The 18,450-nt window shown below is 41.8% G+C and overlaps 1 long non-coding RNA gene across 1 annotated transcript in view; it reads left to right on the forward strand.

Annotated features, from left to right (window-relative positions):
- Positions 1–7,608, forward strand: part of LOC132659410 (uncharacterized) — a 37,137-nt gene extending 29,529 nt beyond the window's left edge. Inside the window, exon 2 of the long non-coding RNA XR_009599841.1 lies at positions 7,140–7,608. This is a non-coding gene — a long non-coding RNA (uncharacterized LOC132659410). The remainder of the gene's footprint in view (positions 1–7,139) is intronic.
- Positions 7,609–18,450: the final 10,842 nt, after the last annotated feature.

Below are 18,450 nucleotides of genomic sequence, written 5' to 3' on the forward strand. Positions count from 1 at the left end.
GCCCTGCTTGTATCTGATTTACAGATCTCTGTTTCACCCACAAAGAGATAGGAGGGCCAGCGAGCTCTGTAACATCTTGATGAGAGTTGGGGATGTACCGGGGATGGCCCCTAGGAGAAGTCAGGGACTGCTCGAGCCGAGAATGTCTTCCTCAGCTGTGGCCTGTCCTCTCGATGTGCCCTCACTCCTCGTGCTCTGCGCCCTTTTCTCAGCCAATAGCAGTCTCCCCCGAGTGCTGTCCATCCTTCAGGGCTCGCCTGAGTCCTTGGCATTCTGTCCACACCACTAACAGTTGCCGCTTCACACCTGGAATTACGGCAGCCTTAGGCCTGGAGCACGCTTGGCCCAGACCTCCTCGCCTTGGTCTTTCATCTCTCACATTCACATGATTCTGAGCACCACTGGATACTCAAAAGTTTCTCTTCCTTCTCTCCTGTTCTACACTTCCTGTTCCTCCTGCTGTTCCTTCCATTTGTGGGGCTCTGTTTTGATCAGTTTTGTGGTGGTAACAAGTAACCTCCAAACCTCAGTGGCTTAGAAAACAGACTTGTTTCCCTGTCATGACCGCTCCAGGTCAGCTATGGCTCTGCTGCTCCCTTGGCCTCCTCGTCGGGGACCCCAGCCAGAGGCAAAGCCCTCATTTGAGATGAACTGTGGCTGAAAGAAAGAGCAGGGGAACTGGGAGAAACCCTTGTCATCCCTAAAGCTTTTCTTCTGTCATTTCCATTCACATCCCATTGACTCAAGAAAGTGACGCAGGACACCCTGGCATAGGTGGCGATGTGAACCCCACCTGTAGGGAAGCTCTTAAGCCATATGGCAATGGTGAGATGTGTGATCGTGTTTCAAGAAAGGGAGCTGAGAGTTGGAAGCAATGACACCTTTTACCACCGATTGCTGCTAGGTACTTGGTTCTGCTGGGAGCATCACATAAGACAATGTGCGTCCATCTGCAGGTGTAGTAGTTTTCTGGCATGAAATGGTGTTGAGTCTGGAGCCACCGGTGTCTCTTTCTGTCACCCATCTGCCTGAGGGGGCTGTGTGCAGTAGGGAATAAGGGTCACCTTCAGAGAGTGAGTGTGTGGTGGTAGTTTGAGAGTCAGAGAGAGTACAGTACATACCAGCTTGAAGGCAGCACTGTTTGAGCTCTTGAATCCGTCTGACCTAATGCCTGGTTCACCACTTTTTCCCCAACATGCTCCTTTTCTGGAATAAGTAGTTTCAGTTTGATTTCTGTCCCTTTTGTCAGGAGTCCTGATCTTTGTGGTGGATATGACATTTGGATGATTTTCTAAAAATGCCACTTCTGCTCCAGATCTGTTAACATAGCTTTTGTTTTTTTTTAAAAAAAATTCCTTTCTTTCTAAAAGTATTTATTGAGCAGAAAAAATGTGCCAGGTACAATGTTAGATCTGGAAATAACAATTGTAGCTCATTATCTGAAGCAAGTTGTCCTTCAAGTTTTTCCCATTTTTGTTTAGTGTAAAAAAAATATTACACTGGGTTTCTCTTCAAAAACTCTTTAACAATGTATTTTTCCTGTTTTGTTTTCACCTAGTGTTCCTTTAATATGCAGGATAGTTTTCCATGGTCATAATCATAGTGTAGCTCAAATTTAGAATTCTGCTTTTGCTCCTAACATGAAATTGTAAGGTCTTCATATTCATAACATTAAGTTTCTGTTTCTCAGCACGATTGACATTTTGGGGCCTGTGTTATTCGTCATAGCACGTTTAGCAGGATCTCTGGCCTCTTCTCATTAGAGCGCATGGAATTCATCCTCCATCCCCAGCTCAGACAACAGAAAATGTCTTCAGACACTGCCAAATGTTATTTGCAGGGGCGAAATTGTCTCCACTTGAGATCTATTGCTGTGTAAGCCTCCTTGACTTAACACTGTAATTTTTTTTAAATTTGATTTTGACTGTGCTGGATCTTTGCTGCTGCGTGTGGGCTTGTTCTAGTTATGATAAGCGAGAGGTTGTGAGCTATGGGGTTATACTGTGCTGTGCTTTTCACTCAGTCATGTCCAACTCTTTGCGACCCCGTGGACTATAGCACGCCAGGCTCCTCTGTCCATGGGGATTCTCCAGGCAAGAATACTGGAGTGGGTTGCCACGCCCTCCTCCAGGGGATCTCCCTGACCCAGGAGTTGACCTGGGGTCTCCTGCATTGCAGGCGATTCTTTACCAGCTGAGCTACCTGGGAAGCCCGAACGGGGGCTGCTCTCTAGTTACACTGCTCAGGCTTCTGATTGCGGTGACCTCTCTTGTCCAGCGTGGGCTTAGTTGTCCTGTGGCATGTGGGATCTTCTTGGACCAGGGATCGAACCCACGTTCCCTGCATTAGCAGGCAGATTCTTAACTACTGGACCACCAGGGAAGTTCGAAATGGTAATTTTCTTAACTTTTATGTTTGGACATTTAGATTACTCCCAATTTATTCGTGATACAAATAATGCAGAAATAAATACTTTATACTGTATCTTATTTTATAAAAATTTTTTCCTGAGAATAAATTCATCAAGGTCAGGAGGGGGTAACACTTTTAGGACTTTGAAACTTATTACCAAGTTGCTTTTCTAAAGAATCCCACCAATCTCCCCTCTGAGGTACAATGAATGAATGTGATCGTTTCCCTGACCTCTTGCTAATACATAGTCTAATATGTTGTAATTTCAATGCAATTTCAGCTTCACGTGAAGAAAGGAATCTAGAATTTGCAGACAAACTGGTCTGGATCAAAACCCAACATTAGCACTGATTGCACGTTGACCTCAGTGAGTTTCTCAATCTCTTGGCCCTGATGGCCTCTTTGTAAAATCAGTATAACAATCCATACCTTGCAGGGTTGTTATGTTCAAAAGAAACTATTAACTGTCATTGTCTATTATCGCCTTGGATGCTCAGAATATCTCTCCCTATGAAGTAGTTACTGGAAAGTATCAATCTTGTTTTATGAAGGCTGGAGAGGGGAAGGAATGTACCGGGATCACAAAGGAGATCTGTGCTTCCCACAGAGGTGGAGGTTCATTGCATCAGAGAGGTGGTTGCTTCATTTTGACCATCTGTATCTGCTTCCCCAGTGCCTGCACCTGGAGGCTGAGGGGGCCGTCAGAGAAAGGGGTGGCAGAGATTACTGTCTGATACCTGAAATTATAGGAGTGGTAGGCAGAAACGACAAGACTGATGGCTGAGCTGGGTGGATACCTATAATAAAGGCTGTGGGTGCTGTGGGTGTACCCAGGAGAATGGGAGTCCCGGGGCCCATAGAGTTAGGGGTAGAAAGCTTTATAGGGACTTAGGATGACTGCAGGTGAGCGCTCTGGAGGTAGAGGGGAAGACAAGGAGGCTTGTGGTTAATAAGCGTGTCGGTTAATGGGGACAAGGAGGAGCCAGGACGAATGAGGAGCCCAAGCCAGCACTGAGGGTAGCAGGAGGGTGCTGAGGAGCAAGCAGTGAGGGGCTGAAGGAGGGCAGGGAGGGTGGAGCACAGGAAGAGTCAGGACTCGGTGACAGGACTAGCCCTGCATCCTGTCCTGATGTTGCTGGGGGTGTTTGGACTAAGCATTTGTAAAGGCATTGATGGGCGGCTGCAGGGACCAGAAATCTGATTTGAGCACATAATAGCAGTATTATTATTTTTTAAGCTGTGTTCCTCTGCATAATTAAAAAGTTACCTATTTTTTGGCTGTACCGGGTGTTCACTGATGCATGGGGGCTTTCTCTAGTTGCAGCAAGCGAGGACTACTCGTGTGTGGGCTTCTCATTGCAGTGGCTTTTCTTGTGGAGCACAGGCTCTAGGTGTATGGCTTTGAAGCACATGGGTTCAGTAGTTGCCATGCGGCATGTGGGATCTTAATTCCCAGACCAGGGATTGAACTTGTGTCCCCAGCACCGACAGGCAGATTTCTAACTGGACCGCCAGGGAAGTCCACAGCAGTATTCCTGATGGAGGCGACAGAAATACAACGTGTACAACTTTTCCCCAAATTGGAGTGTAGTTGATTTTCAGTGCTTCAGTTGTGCAAGAAAGTGGCTTCTCGGGTGGCACTAGTGGCACAGAATCTGCCTGCCAACACATGACGCGTCAAGAGATGCGGGTTCGATCCCTGGGTCTGGAAGATTCCCCTGGAGGAGAGCATGGCAAACCCACTCCAATATTCTTGCCAGGGAAGTTCTCTGGACAGAGGAGCCTGGTAGGCTGCAGTCCACAGGGTCACAGAGTCTGACACGACCGACGCGACTTAGCACGCACACATGCACTTCAGTTCAGCCGCTCAGTCGTGTCTGACTCTCTGCGAGCCCATGAATCGTAGCACGCCAGGCCTCCCTGTCCATCACCAACTCCTGGAGTTCACTCAGACTCACATCCATCGAGTAATTCAGTTACTTTTTAGGTTATTTTCCATTTTGGGTCATTATAAGAGATTGAATATAGTTCCTGTGCTATGCAGGAGGTCCTTGATGTTATCTATTTTATATATGTGGTTTAGTTGCTAAGTAGTGTCCTACTCTTGCTATGAACTGTAGCCCACCAGGCTCCTCTGTGCATGGGATTTCCCAGGCTAGAATACTGGAATGGGTTGCCCTTTCCTTCTCCAGGGCATCTTTTCAACCCAGGGATCAAACCTGGGTCTTCTCCATTGCAGACAGATTCTTTACTGACTGAACCACCAGGGGAGCCCATTTTTATATATAGTGGTATGTATCTGTTAATCTTAAACTCCTAATTTGTGCCCACCTCCAATGTGTAAAGTCCATGGGGTCATGGAGAGTCGGACACGACTGAGCGACTTCACTTTCACTGTTCACTTTCATGCATTGGAGAAGGAAATGGCAACCCACTCCAGTGTTCTTGCCTGGAGAATCCCAGGGACGGGGGAGCCTGGTGGGCTGCCGTCTATGGGGTCGCACAGAGTCGGACACGACTGAAGTGATTTAGCAGCGGCAGCAGCAGCCAACGTGTAAAACCTTAAGCAAAAAGAAAATACTACTATTCGTAGTTCCTTGAAGTTGGAAAAAATTGCCCTGTGACCCAGCAATTTGACTCTTTGGTGTGTGGCCCTTAAAATGGAGAACAGGCTCAGACAAAAACTTGTATGTACATGTTTATAGTAACACTACTCACAGTAGCCGCAAGGTGGAAATAACTCAGATGTCCATTAAAGGATGAATGGACAAACCAAATGTGGTATATACATATAATGGAATGTTGTTCAACCACAAGGAGAGACTCTGATACACACTATGTGGATGAACCTTGAAGACTTCATGCTACGTGAAAGAAGCCAGAGACAAAAGTCGCATGTTGCATGATTCTGTTTACACAACATTGTGAATAATGCCACTAAAACACGTACTTTATAGTGGTTAGTTCTACGTTGTGTGAATGTCACCTCCTAAAGGGTCACTCCCACAGCTTTAGAAAGGACAGGCACATGTCTGGTCCTTAGAAACAGCCAGAAACAGGGACTGCAAGGCCACTAGGAGGCTTCCCTGTGCTGCTTTCCATGCATCCGTGGCGGGCTCTCACCCTTTGTGCAGGGAATGCGGCAGTTGATGGCACCAAGATGCCTGAGCATGGCGGCCTCCCTGTCTCTCCTTCTCTGTGGCAATGTTTCCTTATTGACCCAACATCCATCATCCGCTTACTCCTGAGTCATTCAAATGCAGCGGAGAGAGGGCCATAAAAGCCTGCAGGGGGTGGTGAACAGGAGGCACCAACAATGCTGGGGTAAGACCAACTCTGGGGCCCAAACACAGGTTAGATTTCAAGGGAACATAAAAAGTTTGCCAAATAAGCCCACTTCACAAATGTATTAGGAATGTTCAAAGTAAGCGCCACCTTTCTGAGGAGCTCCTCCTTCTAGCACTTGCCTCCCAGCTAAGTTATTAGGATGAGCCATTTTCCTCCCTGTGTGCATCCTGCTCTCCTGTGCCATCGTTGTCCGGTGGGCTCCCTGCCAGCACCCCTTTTTTCTGCTGTCACCCTCCCCACAGTCCACGTTTCGCAAAACATCAGCCGTAAAAGATAATTGAATCACGCTGCACCTTTCCCCAGACCCTTCAATGCCTCCCCAGCATTTAGAATTAAGTCAGACCGTGGACTGGGGTCTGCAGCTCTGTACCTCGGTGGCTGTCAACTCTGCTTAAGCTTTTGAATCACCTGGAGTGTGTTTAAACCTACTGATGCCCCAGCTCTCCACACACCAATTGAAGCAGAGTGGGAAGATGAAGGCCTGGGCAGGAGTATTTTCTAGACGCTGTGGAACTGATTGTATCTTTGTAGCCAGAGTTGAGAACTGCTGCTTTATGTGGTCTCATAGCTGCCTGCCTTTCTGAATTCTTCTTTGTCGCTATCCCCTTCATTCCCACACTTGCCACATTGGCCCTCTTTCAGTTTCTCAAGCCCAGAGAAGCTCATCCTGACCCCAGGGCACTTAACCTGGAATGTCTAACCCTTGAGTCTTCTCTTGATTGGCTCCTCCTTGCGTTTCAGATCTCTGCTCAAATTTCACCTTCTCAGAAAGTCCTTCTAACCCTCTGATCATTTTTTTTTTAAGTTGTCTCCACAGTTTTCTTCCCAGTTGCTTTCTAGAAAGTCATCTTATTTTCCTCTTTTCACAGCACTTGTCACCATCTGAAACTTAAAAGAAGCCACCGGGAGGGAGGAGGGAGGGGGGTTTAGGATGGGGAACATGTGTATACCTGTGGCGGATTCATGTTGATGTATGGCAAAACCAATACAATATTGTAAAGTAATTAACCTCCAATTAAAATAAATAAATTTATATTAAAAAAAGAATGTCAATTCCATGAGAAAAGGGACCTTTGAGAACAGTTTCTGAAATTTAAAGTACAATGGAACCCTTGGATCCCAGTATCCATGTCATTTTGACCTGGGTTATTCATACGGCTGTTGAGCACTTTATATAGGGCTAATCCAAACTGAGATGCGTTGTAAGCATAAAATACACACTGATGTTTTAAAGATTTAGTATAAAAAAATAAATGGAAAATACCATTTTAATAGTATTTTTCTTAATTTTTCTAAATTTTTCTTAATTGAAGTAATTTACGAAGTTGTGTTTCAAGTGTACAGCAAAGTAATTCAGTTATATATGAATTACTTCCCAGGTGGCTTCCCAGGTGGGACAGTGGTAAAGAATCCACCTGCCGATGCGAGAGATGCAGGAGACATGGGTTTGAACCTTAGACTGGGAAGATCCCCTGGAGCAGGAAGTGGTGAACTACGCCAGTATTCTTGCCTGGAAAATTCCATGGACAGAGGAGCCTAGTGAGCTACAGTTCATGGGGCTGCAAAGAGTTGGACATGTCTGAGTAACAGAGCACACACACACACACATACACTTTTTCAGATTCTTTTCCGTTATAGGTTATTACAAGACATTGAGTATAGTTTCCTGTGCTATACAGTAGGTCTTTGTTGGTTATCTTTTTTTATACATAGTAGTGTGTATATTTTAATCCCAAACTCCTAATGTATCCCTCTCTCCCCCTCCCCTTTGGTAACTCTTAACTTTGTTTTCTATGTCTGTGAGTCTATTTCTGTTTTGGAAATAAATTCATTTGTACTTAAAAAAAATTCCACATACAAGCAAATCATGTATTTGTCTTTTTCTGTCTGACTTGCTTCACTTTATATGATAATCTCTAGGTCCTTCTATATTGCAGAAGATGATAGTATTTCATTCTTTTTTATGGCTAAGTAATATTACATTTGTATGTATACCACATCTTATTTATCCATTCATCGGTAGTTTAAAAATTTTACTACATGTTTAAATAATATTTTTGTATATTGGATGAACTAAAACATTAAAATTAATTTCACCTGTTTATATTTTGTGTAATGTGGTTATTAGAAAATTTAAAATTGTGTGTGGGTCATATTAAATTTCTATTGGACAAAGGGCAGTTCACTTTGCAGTGATGTGTTCCCCACTAGCCCACACAATTTGGTAGTCCTATTCTTGGAGTTTCTGTTCCAGGAATGTTTAGTGACCCTCACTGTTTCCCATTTCTGCAGACAACATCCCATGGAGTTGCCAAGTTAATGACATTATTACCATGGTTTGAGAACTCTCCCTGCTTCTGTTTTTTTCCCTCCCTTCTTTGCCATTCAGTTCAGTTCAGTTCAGTTGCTCAATCGTGTCCTACTCTTTGCGACCCCATGAATTGCAGCACGCCAGGCCTCCCTGTCCATCACCAACTTCTGGAGATTACTCAAACTCACATCCATTGAATCGGCGATGCCATCCAGCCATTTCATCCTCTGTCGTCCCCTTCTCCTCCTGCCCCCAGTCCCTCCCAGCATCAGAGTCTTTTGCAATGATTAGTTTATCATTATTTTCTCCTTGAGTTTGCTGTAATCTTTTCTGTCCACAATTGAAACTGTGCTGTTTGGCAAAAACAATTTTTTTTCATTATATCTTTTCTAAGAGCCACAAAAACATTTCAGAAACAGTCAAAGAGTTGTTGAGAGCCAGATGGAACCTTAGAGAATATTTTGTAAATTGCTGTGTGTTGTTGTCATTGTTCATCTGCTAAGTCGTGTCCAATTCTTTGCGATTCCGTGAACTATAGCACACTCAGTTTCTCTGTCCTCCATTATCTCCCAGAGTTTGCTCAAATTCATGTCCATTGAGTTGGTGATGCTAAACATCTCATTCTTTGCCACCTCCTTCTCTTTGGATCTTTATTTTTTTTCCAGCATCAGGGTCTTTTCCAGTGAGTCGACTCTGTCATCAGGTGGCCAAAGTATTGGAGCTTCAGCAACAGTCCTTCCAGTGAATATTCAGGGTTGATTTCTTTTAGGATTGACTGGTTTGATCTCCTTGCAGTCCAAGGCACTCTCAAGAGTCTTCTCTAACACTACAGTTCAAAAGCATCAGTTCTTTGGTGCTCAGCTTTGTTTATGGTCCAACTCTCACATCCATACATGAATACTGGAAAAACCATAGCTTTGACTAGATGGACCTTTGTCGGCAAGGTAATGTCTCTGCTTTTTAACATGCTGTCTAGGTTGGTCATAGCTTTTCTTCCAAGGAGCAAGTGTCTTTTAGTTTCATGGCTGCAGTCACTGTCCTCAGTGATTTTGGAGCCCAGGAAAGTAAAATCTGTCCCTGTTTCCACTTTTTCCCATTCTGTTTGCCATGAAGTGATGGGACTGGATGCCATGATTTTAGTTTTGCTAATGTTGAGTTTCAAGCCAGCTTTTTCGTGCTCCTCTTTTACCCTCATCAAGAGACTCTCTGGTTTCTCTTCACTTTCTGCCATTAGAGTGGTGTCATCTGCATATCTGAGGTTGTTGATATTTCTTCCAGCAGTCTTGATTCCAGCTCCTGATTCATCCAGCCTGACATTTCATATGATTTAGCCTTGTCATACTCCTTTCCCAATTTTGAACCAGTCAGTTGTTCCATGTCTGGTTCTGACATACAGGTTTCTTAAGAGACAGGTAAGGTGGTCTGGTATTCCCATCTCTTTAAGAATTTTCCACAGTTTGTTGTGATCCACACAGTTAAGGGCTTTAGGTAGTCAATGAAGCAGAAGGAGATGTTTTCCTGGAACTTCCTTGCTTTCTCCATGATCCAACAGATGTTGGTAATTTGATGTCTGGTTCTTCTGTCTTTTTGAAACCCAGCTGGTACATCTGGAAATTCTCAGTTCACATACTACTAAAACCTAGCTTGAAGAATTTTGAGCATTACCTTGCTAGCATGTGAAATGAGTGTAATTGTATGGTGGTTTTGAACATTCTTTGGCATTGCCCTTCTTAGGGATTGGGATGAAAACTGATCTTTTCAGTCCTGTGGCCACTGTTGAGTTTTCCAAATTTGCTGACATATTGAGTGTAGCACTTTCACAGCATCATCTTTTAAGATTTGAAATAGCTTAGGTAGAATTCCATCACCTCCACTATCTTTGTTTGTAGTGATGCTTCCTAAGGCCCACTCGGCTTTACCCTCTAGGATGTCTGACTCTAGATGGGTGACCACACCATCGTGGTTATCCAGGTCATTAAGATCTTTCTTGTATAGTTCTTCTGTGTGTTCTTGCCACCTGTTCTTAATCTCTCCTGCTTCTGTTGGATCACTACCATGTCTATCCTTTATCGAGCCCATCCTTGCATGAAATCTTTACTTGATAATCTCCAATTTTTTTTGAAGAGATCTCTAGTTTTCCCCATTCTATTCTTTCCCTCGATTTCTTCTCACCGCTCATTTAAGAAAATCTTCTTATCTCTTCTTGCTACTCTCTGGTACTCTGCATTCATTTGGGTATATCTTTCCCTTTATCCCTTGCCTTTTGCTTCTCTCCTTTTCTCAGGAACCACTTTGCCTTCTTGCATTTCATTTTCTTTGGGATGGTTTTGTTCACTGCCTCCTATACAATGTTACAAACCTCTGTTCAAGTTTTTCAGGCACTTTGTCTACCAGATTTAATCCCTGAATCTATTTCTCACTTCCAGTGTATAATCATAAGGGATTTGATTTAGGTCATATCTGAATGGTCTAGTGGTTTTCCCTACTTTCTTCAATTTAAGCCTGAATTTTGCAATAAGGAGCTCATGATCTGAGCCACAGTCAGCTCCAGGTCTTGTTTCTGCTGACTGTATAGAGCTTCTCCATTTTTGGCTGCAAAGAACCTATCAATCTGATTTTGGTATTGACCATCTGGTGATGTCCATGTATAGAACCATCTCTTGTGTTGCTGGAAAAGAGTGTTTTCTATGACAAGTGTGTTCTCTTGACAAAATTCTGTTAAACTTCTCCTTGCTTCGTTTTGTCCTCCAAGGCCAAACTTACCTTTTATTCTAGGTATATCTCTTGACTTTCTACTTTTGCATTCCAATCCCCTATGATGAATGGACATCTTTTTTTGTGTGATAGTTCTAGAAAGTGTTGTAGGTCTTCATGGAGCCAATCAATTTCAGCTTCTTCAGCACCAGTTGTTGGAGCATAGACTTGCATTACTGTGATGTTGAATGGTTTTCTTTGGAATCAGACTGAGATTATTCTGTTTTTTTTTTTTTTTTTGAAACTGTACCCAAGTACTGCATTTCAGACTCTTTTGCTGATTATGAAGGCTACTCCATTTCTTCTAAGGGATTCTTGCCCACAGTAGTAGATATAATGGTCATCTGAATTAAATTTTCTCATTCCTGTCCATTTTAGTTCACTGATTCCTAAAATGTCAATGTTCAATGTTACCATCTCCTGCTTAACTATGTGCCGTTTACCCTGATTCGTGGAACTAACATTCCAGATTCCTATACAAAATTATTCTTTACAGCATCAGACTTTACTTTCACTACCAGACACATCTACAACTGAGTGTTGTTCCCACTTTGTCTCAGCTGCTTCATTCTTACTGGAGCTATTAGTAATTGCCTTTCGCTTTTCCCCAAGGAGCATGTTGGACACCTTCTGACTTGTGGGTCTCATCTACAGGCTTCATATCTTTTTGCCTTTTCATACTGTTCTCCAGGCAAAAATACTGGAGTGGGTTGCCATTTCTTTCTCCAGTGGACCATGTTTTGCCAGAACTCTTCACTATGACCTGTCTGTCTTGGGTGGCCCTGCCTGGCATGGCTCCTAGCTTCATTGAGTTACACAAGCCCTTCCACCATGGCAAGGCTATGATCCATGAAGGGGTGTGTAGTGACTTTGTTTAAGGTGACCAGGGGAGATAGTTGGAGAGTCCACACTCAAATGCAAAAGTTAATAAGGTGTGTAAAATATGAAGTGATGTACAAGCCACAACCCCTTTGTTCAGATGACCTACATTATCAGTGGGTAGACAAGGCATAAAAACAGAACAGGACGTTGCAATATGTATGCTTCATAACATGAGAGGAGGAGAGATCCCGGGGGGCTGGGGGCTGGGGCTGGTGCTTGAAGTAGACTCCCAGCTAGTAGGCTTGAATGTAAGGCATGGAGAACTCTTTGAAGCAACTAATTTGTCATCCTCCCAAGCTTCATTGTGACCCAGAACCACAGAACAGTGGTTTGTCCAGGTTTAGACAGCTCTCAGAGTTGGTCATCTTAGCATACAGATACTCCCAAGGATATGAGTCAAGTCCAGTATTAAAATCCTTACATTGTCAGGCTGATTGGACTTGTATGTTTATGAAAAACCAGGAAATAAACCCATTCATTCATTTTGCAAGGACACTTAGAGAACCTGCTTTGTTTGTATCAGGCACTGTAAAATTAAAGTTGACCAAGACACACGGTCACTTGGTGCCACAAGGAGAGGTCCTCTGAGAACAAGAGAGCAGAAATTGCTAAGCCTCTGAGCATGCCAATCTTGCAGTCTGCTCTGTGTTTGGATCTTATTATAAGGCGTTATTCGTCAAGGTTCCTGTTGCTTGGAGCTGAAAATATCCTGATTGATAGGAGCAGCTTTCTTGAGGCATTTCTACTTCTGACTGGTGTCCCTGGGTGAGTCTATCACATCACTTCAAGATCCCCACTGCCTCTGAGTGAGACAAGCTATAGAAAGGTACAGAATTAGATGAGAAAGATGAAGAGAAGGTTTTCCTTGGGACATGCACTTTCCACCAATCCCTTTCCTATCTCCCAGCTCCTTAGCCACCTCCATTCTTCCTGTCCTACCTTATCCAGCTTAGATACCACTTTCTGCCATTTCAGGATCACTCTTGCTAGTATCTTAAAACCCCATCCCACCTTAGTTTTACCGTCAGCTATCTTTGTATGTTCATGCTTTCCAATATCAAATGCATACTTGGGACTGGTCAGCAATTATACCATGTCTCTCTTGTCAACTGTTCTTTTCACATTCTCCAAGGATAATTTAAATCCATTGCACTTCTCAATATCTCCTATGTTGCTAAGAAAATTGATGTTGTCATTTGGGAACTCTCTTCGATTCCTATATAAAATCTATAAACCAACATATGTTTATACCCACCTGTTCCTTCAGTCTACACATTTTTATAGATGAGATGCTCGCTTTTCTTTCTAAAGCCATTCTTTCCACCTGGCTTGGGTCTCATCCCTTGCACCAACCAACCATTTCTCATTTTTAAGTTTCTCCCATCCTAAAAAAATATCCTTTCTTGATCCCATGGCCTTTCCCAGCTATCACCCTATTTTTTAATCTCTCTATACAGACTTCTAGAAAGAGTTGTCTGTATTTGCTATAAGGCTGTTGGGATTTTGATTGGAATTGTATTAACTCTATAGATCAATATTGGGAGAAATGTGATATCTTTAAAATATTGTCTTCCTATCCCTGAACATGGTAAAGTCTTTCATTTGTTTTCATCTTTGCTTTTTGTCAGTAATGTTTTATGTTATTCTACGTGAAGGTCTTGCAGAACTTCTGTTAGACTGCTGCTGCTGTTGCTAAGTCGCTTCAGTCGTATCCGACTCTGTGTGACCCCACAGATGGGAGCCCACTAGGCTCCTCTGTCCCTGGGATTCTCCAGGCAAGAATACTGGAGTGGGTCGCCATTTCCTTCTCCAATGCATGAAAGTGAAAAGTGAAAATGAAGTCGCTCAGTCGTGCCTGACTCTTAGCGACCCCATGGACTGCAGCCCACCAGGCTCATCCGTCCATGGGATTCTCCAGGCAAGAACACTGGAGTGGGTTGCCGTGCCCTCCTCCAGGGGATCTTCCTGACCCAGGGATTGAACCTGCGTCTCCTGTATTCCAGGCGGATTCTTTACCGCTGAGGCACCAGGGAAACCCTGTGTCATCTGCAAATGACATGTATTTCTTGCTTTCCAGTTCTGACTGGCTTATGTACTTGTTTAGTGCCTCCAATACTATAATGGATAGAAGTAGCAATAATGTGAAAACTTGTCTCATTTCTGATGTTACAGGGAAAGCTTTAAATGTTTCCCTATTAATTATAGTGTTCGCTATAGATTTTTATTTTTAGTTTTTTCAGATAACCTCTCTCAGATTAGAGAAGTTCTCTTCTATTCTTGGTCACTTAGAAGGTGTTTTTTTTTTCAATCATGTAGGAATTGATGTTAAATTTTTATCAAATGCTTTTTCATGATAGTATCTACTGATACAGTCATATTATTTTTCTCCTTTTCTATTATTAAAGTGACAGTTTATATTAATCAACTTCATAGTCCTGAAACAAAATCAATTTGCTTATAATTTATCTTTTTGTATACCACTGGATTCTAGATTCAGTTTATTAATACATATTTTTAAAATTTTTGTTTATTTGTATTTTTGCCTGTGCTGGGTCTTTGATGCCAGTGGGCTTTCTCAAGTTGTGGCGAGCAGGGCCTACTTTCTAGTTGCAGTGCAGGCGTCTCATTGCAATGGCTTGTCTTTATTGTGAAGCACAGGCTCTAGAGTACACAGGCTTCAGTAGTTCTGGTACACGGGATCAGTAGTTGTGGTGTACAGGGTTAGTTGCCCCGCAGCATGAGGAATCTTTTTGGACCAGGGATTGGGTCCCTGCATTGGGCAGGTGGCCTGTTCACCACTGGACCACCAGGGAACTCTCCTAATATTTTATATAGGAAATTTTCATCTATATTCATAGTGAGGTTGGCCTATAATTTTCCTTCCTTAAAACATCCTAGTCAGGTTTTGGTATCAAGGTGATGCTGATCTTATAGCATCAGTTTTGAAGCTTGCCCTCTCTTTTGGGTCTATGAAAGAGTTTGTGTACATCTTCATTAAATGTTTGGTAGAAGTCACTTGTAAGCATTTAGGCTTATAATCTCCTTGTGAGGTGGTTTATAGATTATGTTTTTTAATAGTAAAATGACTCATTAGATTTTCTATTTTTTTGTCAGTTTTGGTATCAGTTTTGTCAGTTTCTTATTTTTCTAGGAATTTGTCCATTTCATCCAGATCTTCAAATTTCTTGGTTTAAGTTGTTCCGAGTATCTTTTATAATCTTTAGAGTGCATACAGAATCAGTGGTGATGCCCCCCTTTTAATGCCCCTTTTTTATTCATAATGTTAGGTGTTTGAAATTTCTTTTTTTACTTCAGTAATGTCACCAGGATTTATCAGTTTTATTAGTATTTTCAAAGACTCAGCTTTTGGTTATATTTATCTTTTCTGTTGCAAATACCCATCCCAAGCATTTGTGGAGTCTAGGGCAAGAGCACAAATGAAGGCTTACATTGCAAACGTTTACAGTATATATTTAAAATAATACCATATATTGCTCCTTAACAAGTAAAACGGTACAACAATAAAATTGAAAACTATGTGAAAGCTGTGGCTTTTAGGGTTTGAGTTGGTAAAAGATCAAAGACAATTGAATTTAGTTTTTATTAGATATATCTGGGTGTTCTAATAATGTTTTGATTAAGCATTTTTCTTATTTTAAATAAAATTAGTAATTATGGAGTTATAGGCAAGGCTTTCACATAATTTGTGTTTGACAGTAATGCCAAATTAGACATCCTTTCTTGAACCTTTATAGTTCTCAATCTTTAAAATTAATTTTAATTGGAGAAACTTCTCTCTGCTGAGGCAGAAGCAACTGAAATTTTCAATAAGCTACGTATAGCATTAATTCAATTTGGAATGAATAAAAATTTACATATAAGTATAATCGTTGTAATGAGGTTGTTTAACATAACTTGTTACTGCAGAAATATAGCGATATATTTTTATTTCATTAAGTAAATCCTTATAATTATAAACTAAAGCAATATCTGAATCCCTACTGTATGTAAGTTCATCTTTTCTCACACTTTTCAATGCTTAGTTAGACATTACCAAAAAAACCTGAAAGCAGCATTGGTTGCTCATTTTTTTCAAATTTCTTTCAATCAAGATTATATTTTGAGCTGTAATTGTCAGAAGATAAATTGTAAAAATTATTTGGGAGCATATTTGTATGTGAATGCTTTTCCTCATATTCATGCAAATAGTTTAACTATTTAAATTTCTCATAACTTATTGGAATATCACATTTTTGCATATTCTCATGTTTCTTTTGACTGAAAAATCATTTTCACTACAAATTTTTAAGAGTTTTTAATCCTTTCTTTTTAAAAGTAAATCAGGCAAATGTTGGTCTGCCTGGTTTTTTGGTAAGTTTACCTACAGTATTAATAGCAAGTTAAAGTTTATGCCAACTAACTGTGGATTTGCAAATTAAAATCATCTTCTATCAGAGCCCACAATGTACTCTTTATTTGAGGGTCTTGTATTGTTTTACTTAACTCACCTAGTGTATTTATTATCTTGTCTAAATTAACTATATTTATTCTAAGAACGGGCTTCCCTGGTAGCTCAGCTGGTAAAGAATCCGCCTGCAATGCAGGAGACCCCAGTTCAATTCCTGAGTTGGAAAGATCCCCTGGAGAAGGGACAGACTACCCACTCCAGTATTCTTGGGTTTCCTTGGTGGCTCAGATAGTAAATAATCCGCCTGCAATGCAGGAGACCTGGATTTGATCCCTGGGTTGGGAAGATCCCCTGGAGGAGGGCATGGCAACCCACTCTAGTATTCTTGCCTGGAGAATCCCCATGGACAGAGGAGCCTGGTGGGCTACAGTCCATAGCGTTGCAAAGAGTTGGGCATGACTGAGTAACTAAGCCCAGAACAGCACCTTCTAAGAAAGTTTAGTTTGTGTTTCCATCACATGTCCTATTGTTACCACGACATCAAATTTGATCTGTGTTTTATCAAGACTCTCCATGTATAATGCTGTGTATAGTCTTTGGATTTTACCAAAAAGTATCATTATTTATTGGCACAGTTGGACCTGTTTCTCCTAGAAACAAGTTCCAACCATATACTCTATGTTAGCACAAAGACCGCTTCTAGGTTTTAAACCAAAATTCTGGCTTATATGTCTTTCTATTGACCAGTCACACTAGTGCCATTGTCATTGGCTTGCCTCTAATGTTCTTTTAATTCGGTTCCTTCATTGAAAGCAATTTCTGTAGTTCTTTCCCCTGAGGCAAAATCTATACTTTTCCTGATAGGTGAAAACTCATTTTTGGTTTCTTTCTTCTGTTAGCTCAACTATATAAATTAAAGATTGTTAAATGTAACTTTTGTCTTTGTTATAGTCTAGTTGAGTAAAGTAAGCCTCAGTTTTATTATATGCATTTCTTTTATGTATAAAAAACTTTATTAACATAATCATCATCTTATTTTGATTTCTTCATCTTAGTGATCATTTCTTTTAAAAATCTCTCATATATCCTGTCACTCTAGTTCAGTTCAGTCACTCAGTCATGTCCGACTCTTTGTGACCCTATGAACCGCAGCACACCAGGCCTCCCTGTCCATCACTAACTCCCGGAGTTCACCCAAACCCATGTCCATTGAGTTGGTGATGCCATCCAACCATCTCATCCTTTATCATACCCTTCTCCTCCTGCCCTCAATCTTTGCCAGCATCAGGGTCTTTTCAAATGAGTCAGCTCTTCACATCAGGTGGCCAAAGTATTGAGCTGCAGCTTCAAAGTCAAACCTACCAATGAACACCCAGGGCTGATCTCTTTCAAAATGGACTGGTTGGAGCTCCTTGCAGTCCAAGGCACTCTCAAGAGTCTTCTCCAACACCACAGTTCAAAAGTATCAATTCTTCGGCGCTCAGCTTTCTTTATTGTCCAACTCTCACATCCATATATGACCACCGGAAAAAACGTAGCCTTGACTAGATGGACCTTTGTTGGCAAAGTAATGTCTCTGCTTTAAATATGCTATCTAGGTTGGTCATAACTTTCCTTCCAAGGAGTAAGCGTCTTTTAATTTCATGGCTGCAGTCACCATCTGCAGTGATTTTGGAGCCCCCAAAAATAAAGTCTGACACTGTTTCCACTGTTTCCCATCTATTTCCCATGAAGTGATGGGACCAGATGCCATGATCTTCGTTTCTGAATGTTGAGCTTTAAGCCAAGTTTTTCACTCTCCTTTTTTACTTTCATCAAGTGGCTCTTTAGTTGTTCTTCACTTTCTGCCATAAGGGTGGTGTCATCTGCATATCTGAGGTGATTGATATTTCTCCTGGCCATCTTGATTCCAGCTGTGCTTCCTCCAGCCCAGCGTTTCTCATGATGTACTCTGGATACAAGTTAAATAAGCAAAGTGACAATATACAGCCTTGACATACTTCTTTTCCTATTTGGAACCAGTCTGTTGTTCCATGTCCAGTTCTGACTCTTGCTTCCTGACCTGCATACAGGTTTCTTGAGGCAGGTCTGGTGGTCTGGTATGCCCATCTCTTGAAGAATTTTCCACAGTTTATTGTGATCCACACAATCAAGGCTTTGGCATAGTCAATAAAGCAGAAATAGATGTTTTTCTGGAACTCTCTTGCTTTTTCGATGATCCAGTGGATGTTGTCAATTTGATCTCTGGTTCCTTTACATTTTCTAAAACCATCTTGAACATCTGGAAATTCATGGTTCACGTATTGCTGAAGCCTGCTGCTGCTGCTGCTGCTGC

The sequence above is a fragment of the Ovis aries genome, chromosome 3 (assembly GCF_016772045.2).
Source record: "Ovis aries strain OAR_USU_Benz2616 breed Rambouillet chromosome 3, ARS-UI_Ramb_v3.0, whole genome shotgun sequence".
Classification (NCBI taxonomy): Eukaryota; Metazoa; Chordata; class Mammalia; order Artiodactyla; family Bovidae; genus Ovis; species Ovis aries.